General features: G+C 49.3%; 1 long non-coding RNA gene across 1 annotated transcript in view; it reads left to right on the forward strand.

Annotated features, from left to right (window-relative positions):
• LOC311607809 overlaps positions 1 to 16301 on the forward strand; it is a 307121-nt gene that overhangs the window by 181308 nt on the left and 109512 nt on the right. The window lies entirely within an intron of this gene.

Genomic DNA, 16301 nt, shown 5'->3' on the forward strand with positions numbered 1-16301 from the left:
GGATCCACACTGCAGTGGAGGGTTGACAGTGCAGACCATGATTGCAGACTGATGATGTCATCTATTCCAGGGCATGCCAGTGGAGGCCCAGGCTGGGTGATGACTAGGTGCCGACTAGGTGCCAAGCTATCTGTCAGCCTCCCTCAGCACATGAATCTTGCCTTGAGGAGCTCAGGGCCCGAAGAGAACCTCCCTGGCGAGAGGTTCTTTCCCTTGGAGATAGGGACCATGTACCACTGCACAAGTCTGCTCCTGAGTCAGCCAAGTGTCATCAGGACACCTGTGCCATGACGCCAAAAGATCCCTGCAGGCCATTACTGCAGGCCGACTGCCATCCTTGCTGGCTCTCCCTCTCCCTTCCTACATATAGGATCCATTTGGCCGCATGGGTTGCCATGGCCCTAAATTACAGGTTCATGGCTGAGGTCATGGTGTCACTTGTGATGTCACAGCCACAACCACACAGAGTGCCCAGCCAGGAGGCTCAGGAAGTGGACGGCCTTCTCCCCTGGGTAGCCACGTGCAAGGCCTGGCCAAGCTCGCTTCGCCGTGCTAATACCTTAAAAGCTTTGGGTTTTCTCTCAGGCCAGTATTCTCCTCAACAGAATATTACAGTTATGCTTTGAAAGCCTGTGCTTTGGCCTGAGCCCCATGCCCGCCAGCAGGACTATATCACAAGCCTAAATTTTTAAAGAGATGCTGAAAAGATCCCTCCGTAGCCTGGGGCTGGAAGGGCATCTGAAGGTCTAGTCCACAATGCTGGGGGACCAGCTAGTAGGGACCTCAGCATGGCCCCAACAACAGCCTTGATGACGTCAGCCACAGTGGCAGTAGTAGTACAAGAAGTGGCCCCAGAACGGGCCCATTTCACAGATAGAGAAACAGAGGCACAAGAGTGCTGGGAAAGGAAGTTGTTGGAAGCTAGGGCTCAATCTGCTGTGTGATAGACAGACCCCATGCTGGTTGCTCTCCCTCACCAGCAGATGGGACATTTCCAAAAAAAAGTCACAGCTATGGGGCCAGGGGTCAAGAAACACCAGCAGGAAAGCAGAGTAAGACCTGCCCACTCCCATACCCCACCATGCCACCAGCACATCAGACATCACTGTCTTCAGCCTCTGGCCGCACTCAGCCTGACCCTAAATGGCCACCAGTAAACCATTGGCAGAGGCCCTTCATCTTGCAGGACTGTGTGGAGGCTCCAGTCTGCTCAGTCTCACAGGGAAATGATCAGCTCCTGCAGCCTATCATGCTGGGCTGCACCATGTCACCCACTGAAGGTCACCTTGGCTCACACCCAGACGTGGGAGACAACCATAGACACTGATGCCCTGGCCAGCTCCAGGCTCCACAGGCCCTGAGTCTGGGCTGCTTTCTCTTCCCTTTCGAGTCCTGAGGCAGCTCCACACCAGAGCCAGCTCTCCTTGCTCCTTCCCTGCTGCCAGCCCAGACATTCTGCGCTCAGCCACGGAGCGTCAACGGGACAACGTTCTGTTGGGGCACAAAAGCTCTCGCGGCTCTTGACGACTTCAAAGCGGGGCTTAGCAATTGTGCTATTGGCCTAAAAATTGTATCTCTCATTACTGGGGTGAAAGGCTCCCTCTCTCTTTGCCATGTTAGCCACTGAGAAATAACAAACATCAAAAATCAATGCTCAGATTCCACTGGGTTTCTTGACCAGGGTAAAAGAAGAAACTGTTTTCACCACATGACAGGCTGCGGTTGCGTATATTGCCACAGCTTCTTCCTTCCTGCATAATTCTGCCATCAGCACTAACATCTGCCAGAGTGTGCGTACAACCACAGCTACAGAGCACGCAGATGGACACACAATAGAACCATGAGCCTGAGGCTTCACCGCCAGGACCTCTCGGAAGGTGGTCACACCTGGGCAGAGGGAGGGTACAGCAAGGTGTGTGGGAGCACAAGGCGCACTTGAGAGCTGCTGCCGGGGCTAGAACTGAGCCAAGGGCAGGCAGGGATGGCAATGGCCTACAGGGCAGAGCAAGCCACATAGCCATCACAAGTCACCAAGCCAGGGCGCTCCAAATCCCTGGGTTTCCTTGAAGCTTTCGAATGGTATCAATCTTATTTGTTATACTCTCTCACTCGAGTTGGACTCGGTTGGTTTAAAATGTGGGCTCTGTGCTTTGAGAAGCCCTTCCCTGGGCAGATCTGAGTCATGTCTACTCTATCCTTATAAGGTCCAACGACAAACAAAAGTATGTTTCCACCAAGTTCAACCCGGGGGAACCAATGATTTATTGGGCTTTCTTACAAAGCAGGGGTCAGTATGGGACATCCCAAAATACCACACTGGGAAGTCTTCACCCAGCTTCCCTGTAGCCACAGAGGTTAAACCCTCCTCGGCCTACACACCTATTACTTCCTGACACCTCCCCTGGGCTCCTTGTCACCAGCACAGAATTGCCTACAAAATGGCTGCTAGGTGCAGGAGGGAAACGTTAAACCTTAAGTGAGGATCAAGCGACCCCCAAATCCCCTCCTTCTCTCAGAGAACATCAACTGTCAGCAGGCCAACCCATAATAGTCTCTCCCAAGCAGGACAGCTGGCATCTAATGAAGCTGATGGCTTTTTCACTAGAAGGGCCACATCCTGGAGCCTTGAACCAGCCCTCCCTTTCTCAACTGTTTCATTTATTTATTTATTTATTTATTTATTTAAGTTTTTCAAGACAGGGTTTCTCTGTGTAGCCTTGGCTGTCCTGGACTCACTTTATAGTCCAGCCTGTCCTCAAACTCACAGTGTTCCACCTGCCTCTGGCCTCCCAAGTGCTGGGGTTAAAGGTGTGTGCCACCACTGCCCGGCTCTTGACTATTTCTTTAACTCACACCTGGGCACTAGAGCCAGCGTCGAGAAAGCTGCTTGCTGAAGTCATGAGCACAAACCATCTGAAGAGCCACAGGTGACCCCAGTGAGGCCAGCTGGATTCTGCACAGACACGAGTTGACACTGCCCATGGGACCCTGAGAACCTCTGGCCATCCTCCAAAGGTTGGAAACTCTCTGCAAGAGGGAAGCAATCACCCTAAACACTTGAGAAAATCAGCTCAAATGTGGAAAAGTTCATCCTGACTCAGGGCTTCAGAGGCCTCAGTCCATGGTCAGTTGGCTCCATTCCTCCTGAGCCCATGGTGAGGAGTGTGGTGGAGCACTTCTTGGTAGACAGAAGATAGGGACAGAAAGGGGATGAAAGGCAGCCTTCAGAACCACAGCTCCATTGGCCCTCCTTCCAAGCAGGCCCCACCCACACCTGAGCCCACAGAAGCATCAGCCCACCAATTGAGGTAGTGCCCTCGTGATCCAATCAGCTCTCGGTCACACCATAGGATGGAGATTGAGGTCTTCAACACAGAACCTTTAGGGGAAACTCAAAATGTCTTCAAGTAGCCAGCACATAGAAAGGCCATCTTCCAAAAGACCATTGTCCAACCTCCCCCTTGTCGCCATGCATCCTGATGTTTGGAGGAGGACAAAGGCCTAGTGGGAGGAGCGTGGGTAACTACAACAGGTCAAGGTTGCTCAGGCTCAGCACCCACCTCACAGATAAGGAAGCTGAGGGTCAGAAAGGTGAGCCAGTAAAGAGGGCAACCACAGCATGAGCCTCACTGTGGTGGCTGTAGTGTTTCTGCCAGGGAACACGCAAGTGACAGACACGATGGGGTGGCAGGTGACAAAGCCAGGGTGGCATCCAGCCACTTCCTCTGAGACAGAGGCATTCAGACCACTAGGAGTTACCCCCCTAAGATGCACACAGCGTAAGGGCCTTGGGAGTTAGGGTCACAATTGGTAGACTACTGAGAAAGGAGATCTGTTCCCGCAACACCGGTTCCTTACCGTCTCGTGTGTGCATCCTGGTAACTCTCTGGTGACCCTTCTCTCTGGCTAAGGGCTACCAACACCACTCTCCTTGTAGAAGGCACTGGGAGCCCAGTAGACTCCCAAGGGGCTCATGGATACTGGTGTCTAGTATCATCCTTGGCTTTGTCCACAGGAAGCAACCACAAGACAGGGCCAAAGGGGCCGAGTGGGTAGCAGCAGGCAAGCCTCCTGCTTGGTGTATGAAGCTCTGAGCTGTGTGACCGCCATGCCCTGTGCTCTGTCAGTGCGGTCAGACCACGTGAGCCTTAGGTGCCGACAGTCTCAACAGCTGGTGGTAGCTGTGTGCCTGCAGCAGGTCCCTTGGCATCTCTGAGCTTCTGTTTCTTTTTCTGTAGAAGAGAGAGAATAGTAATCTCTCACAGGACTGGAAAGACAGCCATGGAAATGGATGGTCTGGACAGAGCTTCACAGGCATGTCCAGAAGGCTCTGCCATTGCGAGGTCACAGATGAGGAGGATGGCTCAGAGCTGGGGTCACACCGCTGGAAGCAGCTTCCAGCTCTACATGGAAGATGGCTGCCTCTAATGGTCTCTTACTCTGTTCTCACAGTGAGTCTGTGAACCAGGCCCTGTCCATCTGGGCCAGGGCTACCCAACAGAATCTTCTGGACCAACGCATCAGAGCCCTGTTCTTCAGCAGAAATCCCCATGTTGGTGCAAAGATTCGAGATCACTCATGCTTGTTGTCATAAATCAATCCCTTTTGGCTTGAGGGGTCTTCAGATGTCACCAGTGTACTCTGAGTTTCGAACTGAATTGAACCTGAACCTAGTTAGGTTGAAAGAGGACCAGGAAGATCTGGTGGCCATGCCAGCCAGCCTGCCGTCGGTGCCACTACAGGTTGGTGAGCACTGTGCCAAGACTTCCCAAAAACACTGTTGGCGGGCAGCCGGACATAAGCTCCAGATGCCTCAGCAGGCCTGTGAGAGCTGTGATCAGCTCGGCTTCCCAGCTTCCCACTTCAGTGTCCACAGGTTGGCCCTGCCCTGGGCCTCAAGGAGCTGGGGACACAGCCTGGTGGGGTCACCCGTGGGGAACAACATGAGATGGGCCCTGCATAAAGGGCAAGGCAGGGACTCTAAAAGCCATACACCAAGTTCAGTTCTGACTTTGCCTTTCACTGAACCATGTCCTTTTTGTCCCTCTGAGCAACAAAGGTGACCAGTCACAATCCTCACCATAAAGTTTCGATGACTAATTGGTCCTTGAAGGGACGGAGGACCAATTGATTTGGGGCTCATTCTCTGGTCTCTCACCTGTCATCACTTTTCAAGTCTGTCACTCACCCAGGAAGCATAGTAGTCTCACCTAAGTGTAACTCCTGTGGCCATGGAACGGAGGTGACCACAGCAGGCACCATGGACAGGGCCACATGCCACAGCAGCTCCCATTCTGCTACCCCCCCCCAACACACACACACACACACACACACACACACACACACACACACACACACACGAGCCTGGAGACCCTGGGAAGATTATGCTGAACACTCGCTTTCTGAGCATCCAGGGCTGGAGGTTGCCATGGAAACAGCATCTGGTCTATTCACTGGAGTTTTAGAGGCGAGCAAACAGATAACAAAATATAGCTGAGCCCAAATGTAGTGCTTCCTTCACTTACCCTGATGAGCCGTGTGTGAGGCTGCTGGGCGAGGAGGGGGAGGCGTTAGACCTCACCGAGACCATCCACTTAGGGTTTGTTTACAGCTGCCTGATGCTCGGCTCACTCAGCTGGGTTTTGACTGTTTTATTGCCAAAAGACAACATCAGACACTTGGCAGCAGGACAAACAGAACAGCAAAGCCAGGCACGAACACTTCCATACCCCAAGAGACCTCAGGCAGGGGAGTGCAGATTTTGGCTCCCAGACCTCTGGGTCTGTAATGGAGAAGGAAGTGCTCCTACACACACACACACACACACACACACACACACACACACACACACACAAGACTTCCCATCTTCCCATAGGTTCCTTGGAAGGGGACAGGTCTTGAGTCTGCAACCCTGGTTGAACACCACCCAGGAAGATCCAAAATATAAATACACACATGTGTGACATGGGTACCTAGTATGTGTGCTCACACATGCACACATGCATGCACGGGCGCACACACACACACCCCGGCTTGTTCATACGCCTTCAGGTCAGAACTCCCCCATAGAACCCTGCTCTATGCCCGACTTCCAGCATGGGGGTTGAAACAACACAGCATCAAGAACAAGAGAGAGCCAGAGAAGCCAGCTGCCTCAACAGGGAAGAAACCCCGAAACACAGAAGTGGGAACTAGAGCAACACAGAAGGCGGGACCCCTCTCTTAGGTAGGAGGAAGATCCTAGGCAGGCTTCCCGGCAGAGAAGACATCTAAGCTGAACTCTGCCAATGCCTCAGCCTTGTCAGGAAGGAACACCAAGGTTCCAGTCCAAAGACCTCGCTGATATTCAGCCTTGCAGTGCGAAGGGCCCAGGATTGGAACAGTGAACATATAGATAGAGAGGCACATGTACACACACACACACACACACACACACACACACACACACACACACACACACACTGTTTCAGAGGCATCGCCTGGGTAACAGTGAGTCCCACTTCCAACATCCAATTAATTAACATCAGGCCTGTCTGGCAGCTGTCCAGCAAGCAGCGGGGAAGGTGTCTTGCTGTGCCTGTCTTGGATGTTCAGAGACGGAAGCTGCGTCTTTTCTTGCAGGTGCCGTTACCCACCGGCTGCTCCCTGCATAGCAAGCCATGGCACACCTACGATAGGCAGTGAGTCCCAGACCTCAGACAAGCGTTTGCTTACTTGGCTGTTTTGTTTGTGACCTGTAAAAGAGAGATGCTGGTGGTCAGAATCATTGTGGACTCAGTCCAGCCACTGACTTGCTACACTGTCCTCTTTACTGTGTGAACTGTGCAGTTGGAACAAGGAGGAGTCCAGGGACCGTCCATTCCACCTGCCTGCCAGGACTGCCCAAGACCTCAGGCCACAGTTTATCACATATGACTCAGAAAGCTCAGGACCCGGGGGCACAGATAGGTCCCATTCTCGGGCAAAGCCAACCTCAGCAGCAAAGGCATGTCCTCCCGAGATGTTTACCTCTCTCTAATTAGGCCTAATTTAATCGACTCCAAAAGAGATGGAAAATGATGGTGCCTTGGAACAACGGCCTCATCAGAGCTGTGTTGCTGTATTTAATTTGGAATTAAAGTGTTTGTCATTCGAGGGCTGGTGTAAGAGCCTCATGAAAGATTGATTGTTTTCTTCCGTGAGGTGGCTGATGGCTTGGTGCTGTGTGATTGGTCCTTACTGCACACAGAGCCAACCCAGCCGGTAAACTCATCACCTGTGGAAACAAACAAGCCCTATTCTGTACGCAGGTTCCCACCTCACACTTCAGTGAACAGAAATGCAAAGTGTGCCCAGCCCAGGCTTATCTGAGCACAGCGTAGGAAGCCCACAGGGTCTGGAGATGCCTGGGCCAAGGGCGTCCTGCGTGGTCAACATCTCAGTGGCTTGCCAAGTACATCCCTGGGAGCCCACTGTGCTCACTCTTCTCCACAGATATGAAAAGCAACAGGGGCTCCAAAAATAGCATGTGACCTTCACTGCTGACTGACAAATTTGGGGTGTCCGTATCAGCATCTCTGAAGTGGAATCCTAGAAGCCTCTTCTATGAAGGGTTTGAGGAAGCTCATTAACTGTCAGGCCTAGTGGAGGCCTGGTCAGCTAAGGAGGCCTCAGCAAGGTGGCTCGTGGCCAGGAAGGATGCCCGGCCTCAGTGTCTACCAACAAGCAGGCTGTAAGCACATAAAAAGCTGGGGAGGGTATGGTGAAACACAGCAGGAGAGTCCAGCAACTGCTTCCTTTGATAATATTTTACTTCCGGGGTGGAGAGACAGCTTGAGTGGTTGAGTACTTGCTTACCCTCCAGAGAACTCAAGTTCAGTTTCCAGTGCTCATGTCGAGAGAGTTCACAACCCTCTGTCACTCCAGTTGCAAGGGTTCTGATACCCTCTTCTGGCCTCTGCGGGAACCCTCCCACATGTGACATGCACCCACACATACACTTTTACAGTTTTTTTAACTTATACGTGCTAAATTTTCAGGGCATGGATACTTGAGGGTGAGAGGAATTAAAATTACCCTGGATACACACCTGCTCTCTGGCACGCTCACATGCACATGCATGCACACACACAGCTGCACATACATACCTGTACACAAACACCTACACATATAGACATGCACTCACACACAAACACACATGTGCATGCATGCACTCACTTGTTCACACCTTTCCCTGGCACATGCACATGCATGCATACGCACACAGATTCACACAGATGCACACACACAGTCATACACATACATACCTACACACACACACACACACACCTCTGCACATATACACATGCACTCACACACACATGCACACACATGTGCATGCCTACACTCACTCATCCACACCTGTTCTCTGGCGCACACACATACATGCATGCACATACAGATGCATGCACACACTCATACGCATACATATCTACACACATACACACCTGCACATATACACACATGCACTCACACACACAAACACATACTCACCCATGCACAAACTCACTCATACACACCTATTCTCTGGCACACACACCGAGTACTCTCCTGCTATAAGAGAGGGACATTCCATAGATGGGGTCTAGCCTCAAAGTTGTGGCTACCCAGCACTGCTCCCAAAGATGACCCCCTGGTCAGAAGTCATCCCACCTGGAGACAGCTAGCATGTAGGCTCTCCAACCCCAGGCCCGTGGTAAGTCTGTTGTGAGCACCGGTGAGGCACCTCAGAGCAGTGTCAGATGGGGTTCCCCAGGCCATGTGTGGCCCACTGAGCAGGGGACATGTTTGTCTTCCAAAGCTCAGCGCTGCAGTTCCAAGTGGGAGCCAAAGTGGTTCCCCCCACCTCCGCCCCCCCCCACTTGATGATGCTTTTGGGGAGTTCAGCAGACCTGCTCCTCACACAGAGCACTGAGTCAAAAACTCACAGCCTGGACAATCAGCTCCTCTTTACCCAAAGCCTCAGCCTGGTCTAAGCCCTCAAAGGGTGCACACACCCGGATACGGCCTCTGTTACTCAGTTTCAGCAAAAATTATTTGAAATGAGGGGATTTGTTCTCTCTTGTTTTCCCACATGAATTTATTCAAAACCCATTGCTGGGGGTGGTGGGGGTAGGGGGATGGCAGAGAGGAAGGGGGTGGGGGTGGCAGGGGTGGAGGTGGGCAGGGGGGATGGGGTGGGGGGATGGGGGGATGGGCAGGGGATGGGGTGGGGGGTAGAAAGCAGTGCTCAGTAGTTAAGAGCACTTTGCTGTTCTTGCAGAGGATTCAGATTTAGTTCTCAGCACCCACATGGTGGTGCACAGCCATTTGTGATAAGCATACATAGATGCAGGCAAAACACATATACACATAAATAAATGTTAAAATTTAAAACTATGTTTAAATTTTCAAAAAAATATCTAGTAACTCTTCTATTATATATTATTGAAATCCCCAGGCTGACAGATAACCCATATGAGGGTGGGTGGGAGGCGGGAGACATGAGAAGGGGTCACTCACTCCTTGCCAACGCAGGCCCTTGCCCATCACATCCAAGCCCACCTCCTCCCAGTGTTTCCCTGTATGTTCTGTGTGTTCCCTGCTTCTCTGGCCTTCTAGACACACACACCTCAAGCCCCATGAAGATGGCAAGCTCTTGCCTAAGGTAGATGGATAGAGGGGAGGACGAGTGAATTAAAATGGATGATGAATGATGGAAGATGGTGGATAAGTGCTGAATTACTGTATACAAATAGATGGAAAGTTGGAGGGAGGGCGGGAATGATGCAAGAAAGGATGCATGGATGCATGGATGGATGGATGGATGGATGGACGGATGGACGGATGGATGGTAAATACATGGCAGGTGGATAGTAGATAGATGAATGACAGATGGATGGTGACTAATGAAAAGTTGGGATGGGTGCTGTGGTGTTGTGGAAGTTTTGGGTTATATGTAAACATGCTTTTGTTTTAATCCCAGGTGTGGGATATGGGGGCTGCTCCAGTTTGTCCACAGCTGATAGTTGCCTCCTGAGAGGGCACGTGATCTTTATCAGCTGGGAACTATCTCATGCGGGGACATGGTCTTTGTCAGTGGGGATAAAAGCCAGACCTAGAGAGAAAGTGGGGGCTCCTAGGAGAAAGAAGGCTGCTGGTGCTTCCCCTGCCCCCGCCCCTGGATCCTGGTTGCTGTTGATGTGGTTTGACAAGAAGAAGGCAGAGATAATACTGAACCAAGGATTGGATTTGCCCCAAGGAACCAGACGACCCTGAACAGGAGGAAGTAGCTAAGGAAGCCTACACCCCCTCTCCCCACTGACCCTCTTTCTCCCCTACCTGGTATTGGGGAGTTGGAAGGGATTTGGGGTAGAGTAGGGAGAAAGAGGTTTAAAGAACCCAAGATAAAAATAGATTTTAAAAGTATGCCTACAAGGGGCTGGAGAGATGGCTCAGAGGTTAAGACCACTGGCTGTTCTTCCAAAGATCCTGAGTTCAATTCCCAGTAACCACATGGTGGCTCACAACCATCTAGAATTAGATCTGGTGTCCTCTTCTGGCCTGCAAGTGTACACTGTATACATTATAAATAAATAAATAAATAAATAAATAAATAAATCTTTTTTTTTTAAGTATGCCTACAGTGTGTGAATGGAAAGGATGTATTATGGACAGAATATTGGATGGGTGGGTGGATGGATGGATGGATGGATGGAAACATGGATATATGGGAACATGTATGGCTATACTGTTAGGATGGATGATGGTTAAGTGAGTGACAGGTAGATGGTGAATGGATAAAAAATTGACTGGATCATATATGGGTAGATGATGGATGGGTAGATGATGGATGGATGGATGGGTGGGTGGATGGATGGATGAATGGGTGGATGGGTAGATGATGGAGAGATGCTTTCCACATACCATTTCACACAGCAGCACTGCTGCTCCCACCTTGAGAGCAGGACTGCATTTGGAGAAGTTACTCTGATACAGGAGGGCACATGGTGCCTAGGGGAGCTCCATGACAGATGAGGCAGTGCAGTGAAGTCCCAGCACCCTCCTCACTGGAGACCATTGGAACATTTGCTCATTGGCCCAAGGCTGAAACCAATGAGCCTCTGGTCTGCCCAAGATAAACTCATGTAGACACTATTTACAGCAGTGTAAATGGATACACTGGGTAACTCCAACACAGGTCACCATGCTATGTGCAAGTGTCAGGGTTTTAGTGTGTGGGGGGGTGGGGGGGTGACAGGGAAGAGAGAACAGGACTCAGGCAAGGTGGCGAAGAGAAAAGGACAAAAGGCTTGCTCTACCGGATGCCACAGGCAGCTTGTCTGTCCTCCCACCCTTAGACTGGCTGACAGAGGCCTACCCTTATGATGACCATATTTCAGGGTGAGGGCTCTCACAACCCTGAGAGGTGTTCTCCAGAACCACAGAAGGCACTCGGCTACAGTCAGAAGCCCTTTTCAGTAAGGCTCAGGAAAGGGGGGTCAGGTGCTCCTGGCAGCGTGAAGGTCTCAGCTCAGCCTCCAGAGGGCTAGAGTCACCCTGAGCCACACCTCATGCAGCCAAGGCCTTGCTGGCACATGCTCAGTGAGGAAGTTGTGTGGAGTCAAACTGTAGATACCAGCAGGCCCTCAATTCCTGCTCAGACAACACATGGGGTGTCCTTCAACTTCATCTTCCCTCCACCATCTTCCTCCCATCCCAGAGGGAGCTGAGCAGCAAGGGGAACACTCATTGGAGCAGGGAGCAGCTAGGGTGGGACCTGAAACACCTGCAGATAACAGAAACGGCTGTGGCCTTCTGGAACCGGACACTGCCGCCAGTGGGGACAGAAGGAAGCCTACAGGACAGAACAAGAGAGCACCGTTCTCTGAGGTGCCTGAGATATCCCAGAAGCCACCGCAGGCCCTGGCTGGCTTGGTCTCAAAGAGTTAGGTGCATTAAAAGGTCTAAACCAAATAAATGCCTAAAGAACGGAATGCTGGTCATAAATATCCAAGCTCAGTGGGAGTGAGAATGTGTTGGGAAAACTCAAGCCAAGAGAAATAGAGGATGGGCAATAACAGAAAAGGAAGAACCCTGGTGCCAGGCATAAGTCTGGGCAAGGGCTTTGCGGCTGTTTATTTAGGATTTTTAAAAATTACGTATCTGTCTTTGTTAGGGTTTCTATTGCTGTGATAAAACTCCATGACAAAAAGCAAGGTGGGAAATAAAAGGTTTATTTCATCTTACAGTTCCACATCACAGTCCGTCATTCAAAGAAGTCAGAGCAGGAAGCTGGAGGTTTCTTGTTTGTTTGTTTGTTTATTTGTTTGTTTGTTTGAATAAGACCGCAGGAAGCTAGAGAGATGGCTCAGCAGTTAAGTGTGTGTGCTGCTCTTCCTGGGGGGTGGGGGGCTGTCCAGTTCAGTTCCCAGCACCCACACTGTGCAGCTCACAGCCACTCCAGTTCTAGGGGATCTGATACCCTTGCCTGGGCTCCACCAGAACCCACATACATGTGGCAAGCATTCACATACACACACGCACGCACGCACGCACGCACATGCACATGTTCACGAGTAAAATTTTTTTTGGTTTTTTTATTAACACGAGTAAAAATGGTTTTCTTTTTTTGTTTTTTTATTAAATATTTTTAATTTTTACATATACATTTATATTATTGCACATATATACAATAAACTACCTACAGCAAGAAGAACCATGAAACAATCAGAAACTATATAAATGTTACATTCTTAGTGTTTTGGCTATTTATATTTGGCAGCCTTGAAGAAAATATCTTTCCTATCTTGGTGTGTCGAAAATTCTGAACAATATCTAGCATATCTGTCATCATCAACTTAAAACATCTATCTAGACCTAAAAACATTTGAACCCCTAAACAACTAAGTTAATTGTAAAATAAACTATCTTGTCTTCAACCCCATCAGAGACATGAGAAGGAATAAACTTGATTACCTGAGTATAGGGAGAGCAGGTTAGCAGCTTCCCAAATGAGAAGATGACAGAGACAGATTGCTACCTGAGCAGTCACCCAAAACTCCCTATAATGCTGGAACATCATCTTCGGCCTTCTGGCCCAATATATCTGATAGACATATTTGTGAAGCAAAAACTATTGAGGACTTGCTTACCCTGTCTTGGCAGGGTTTGGTTGTTGACTCTGCCTGCATCCAAGCTTGCCCTTTTTTAGGCAGAATTCTGTCTGCGGTAGAAACGAGGACATTTTGCCCAGCGGCTTGTTTGCCACATTTGAAGCCATCTCCATAAGGAGATTCTCTGATGCTCATCATCCTCTTTGAGGTAGGCTGGGTGTTGCCAGGTGTTAACCTGTATCATTGTCAATCTTTAAAATAATAAAAGCATTTTTAAGTGCCTTGTTCTGTACGTCTTTGAGGTTTTTAAAGATCTTATCTAACTATTTTACCTTATCTTTCTATGGAATCATATCTATCTGTTGCACTTAAGATGTATATTCTTGTGATAAAAATAAACTAGTAATTGACATGACCATGATTTGACCAACTAACAATTAACTTGTATAACTTATTTATTCTAAACAGCCTGCAATGGCACTTTCAAAGTATTGGAAGTACACCTTGTGTTACAATTGAGTTATACGGGCACAATACCTCATATTAGAGTAAAAAAAAAAAACTTAATTTAAAAAAAAAGCAGACAACAGAAGCACAATAGATAAAGTGGATTAGACCCAACTATGATGCTTCTACACAGCAAAGGAAGCCATGGGGTCAGTGAAGAGACAACTGAAGATTGGGACAGAATATTTGCAAACCATGCCAACAAGTAGTTAATACCCAGGTCCATAAGAAACCCAGTACACTGAAAACAAGACCTGCAGGGAGAAAGTAGAACAAGGAAGCCTTATTTTAAAAAAACAAAAACAAAAAAACAAAACAAAAACTGTGGTGGCACACACCTTTAATCCCAGCACTTGGGAGGCAGAGACAGTCAGATCTCTATGAGTTAGTGGCCATCCTGGTCTAGAAAGTGAGTCCAGGACAGCCAAGGCTACACAGAGAAACCCTGTCTCAAAAAAAAAAATCCACAGTGCCAATTATTACACATGTCACCTAAACGGTCTACTAAAACTGATGCCTGACTCTACGAGAGAAAAAAAATGTGGTTATTTAAATGAGAGTAGGCTCCACAAAATCACCTGTTTGAATGCTTGGATACCATTTGGTGAAATTGTTTGGGAAGAATTAGGGGGTGTGGCTTTGTGAGGGGAGGTGTATCACTGGGGGCAGGCTTTGAGATGTCAAAAGCCCATGCCATTCCTGATGTCTCTTTCTCTCTGGTTTGTGCTTTGTGGATCAGATTTGAGCTCTTGGCTACTACCCAAGTGCCAGCCTGCTGCCATGTTCCCCATTATGGTGGCCATGGACTCTAACCCTGCAGAACTGTGAGCCCCAAATTAAATGCTTTCTTGTATAGGTAGCCTTGTCACGGTGTTTTGTCACACAATGGAATAGTAACTAAGACAGCGTGTTATTACGATGGGTTGTCTTCAGGGGCAGCTGGACAGAGTTTGGAGTCACCAGAGAGACCCACCTATGGGTGTGTCCAGGAAAGCATTTCCAGAGGCTTCACTGAGGAAAAGACATGGATTAACTGAATACAGAACTGCCTGGTGGGCTGGGCTTTTGAATCAAATGAAAAGAAAGAACGGAGCTCCAGAAACTTCTGCTGCCTGCTTCTTGTCCTTTCTACATGCTCCTGCCACCTCGAACTCCATGCCTTCGCCCATGCAAGGACCATGCCCGTGTGTGTGTGTGTGTGTGTGTGTGTGTGTGTGTGTGTGTGTGCATGTGCACGTGGTGAGAATGCAGGCACTGTGAGTCCAGCAAGAGTTCCTGAATACCCTGAAGCTGGACTTTTTTTTAATTATTAAATTTTTTTATTTATTTTATTTTATTTTATTAATTTATTCATATTACATCTCAATGGTTATCCCATCCCTTGTATCCTCCCATTCCTCCCTCACTCCCTCCCATTTTCCCCTTACTCCCCTCCCCTATGACTGTAACTGAGAGGGACTTCCTCGCCCTGTATATGCTCATAGGGTATCAAGTCTCTTCTTGGTAGCCTGCTATCCTTCCTCTGAGTGGACTTTTGTGAGCACTGGGAGCTGAACTCAGGTCTTCCGCAAGAGCAGCATGGGTTCCTAACTGGTGAGCCATCTCTTCCTCCCCAACCGTACCACTCTCTTAAAGTCATAAGCCCAAAGAAACTTTTCTCCCTTTGAGCTGTTTGTGCCAGGTGTTTGTTCACAGCAAGAAGAAGAGTAACTTAACAGATACAGCTATTTATATAAATTTTAGTGGTATGTTTATGTATTTATTTATTTTATGCACATGTGGGTTTTGCTTGAATGCATGTCTCTGTGAATCACATGTGTCTGCCTGGTGCCCATGGAGGCTGGAAGCAGTGGGCATCGAATGTGAGTCCCCGCGTGGGTTTTAGGAACGGAAACAACGGTCCTCAGCAAGAGCAGCGGTGCTCTTGGCTATCTCTCCAGCCTCACCAGGCAAGTGTAAGAGATACTTCCTAAAGCAAAGATTTGGGCACGCAGGAGTAAGAGGCAGGAGAGAGATTAACGGGCGCCTTCTAGTCAAAGGAGAGCCAGAGTGGCAGCTGTCACATCAGATCAAACCGACCTTCCAGAACAAGGCTTTACCAGAACCAGGACTGCCAGGGCACACTAAGGACAGGCTCCTCTACACAGAGCTGCGGCAATGGTGCTGTCATAAAACCCCACGACCCAAGGCATCTTAAGGAAGAAAGAGTTTATTTGGGTTTAAGGTTTCGGAAGGAGAGTCCATCATGATGAGAAGGTATGTCCGCAAGGGACAAGCATGAGAGATCACATCTTCAAACGCAGCATGAACCCTCGAGGGAGAAGCGACAGAGGGATGAGGCTATGGCATCTCAGACCCCCACCCCCTGTGACGTAACTCCTCCAGTAAGGCTGAACTTCCCCCATGACCTCACCCAACAGCACTGACAACTGAGGACCAACTGTTCAAATACATAAGCCTTGGGGAGGAATTCTCTTTCAACCCACCACAGTGGCTAGGTGTCCCCACAGAATGAGAACTGAAGGACTTTAAAAAGTGAAAAGAGGGAGCCGGGCGTGGTGGCGCACGCCTTTAATCCCAGCACTCGGGAGGCAGGGGCAGGTGGATCTCTATGAGTTCGAGGCCAGCCTGGTCCAGAACAGCCAAGGCTACACAGAGGAACCCTGTCTCAGAAAAAAAAAA

This window comes from Acomys minous (genome assembly GCF_964271855.1).
Source record: "Acomys minous genome assembly, chromosome: 10".
Lineage (NCBI taxonomy): Eukaryota > Metazoa > Chordata > Mammalia > Rodentia > Muridae > Acomys > Acomys minous.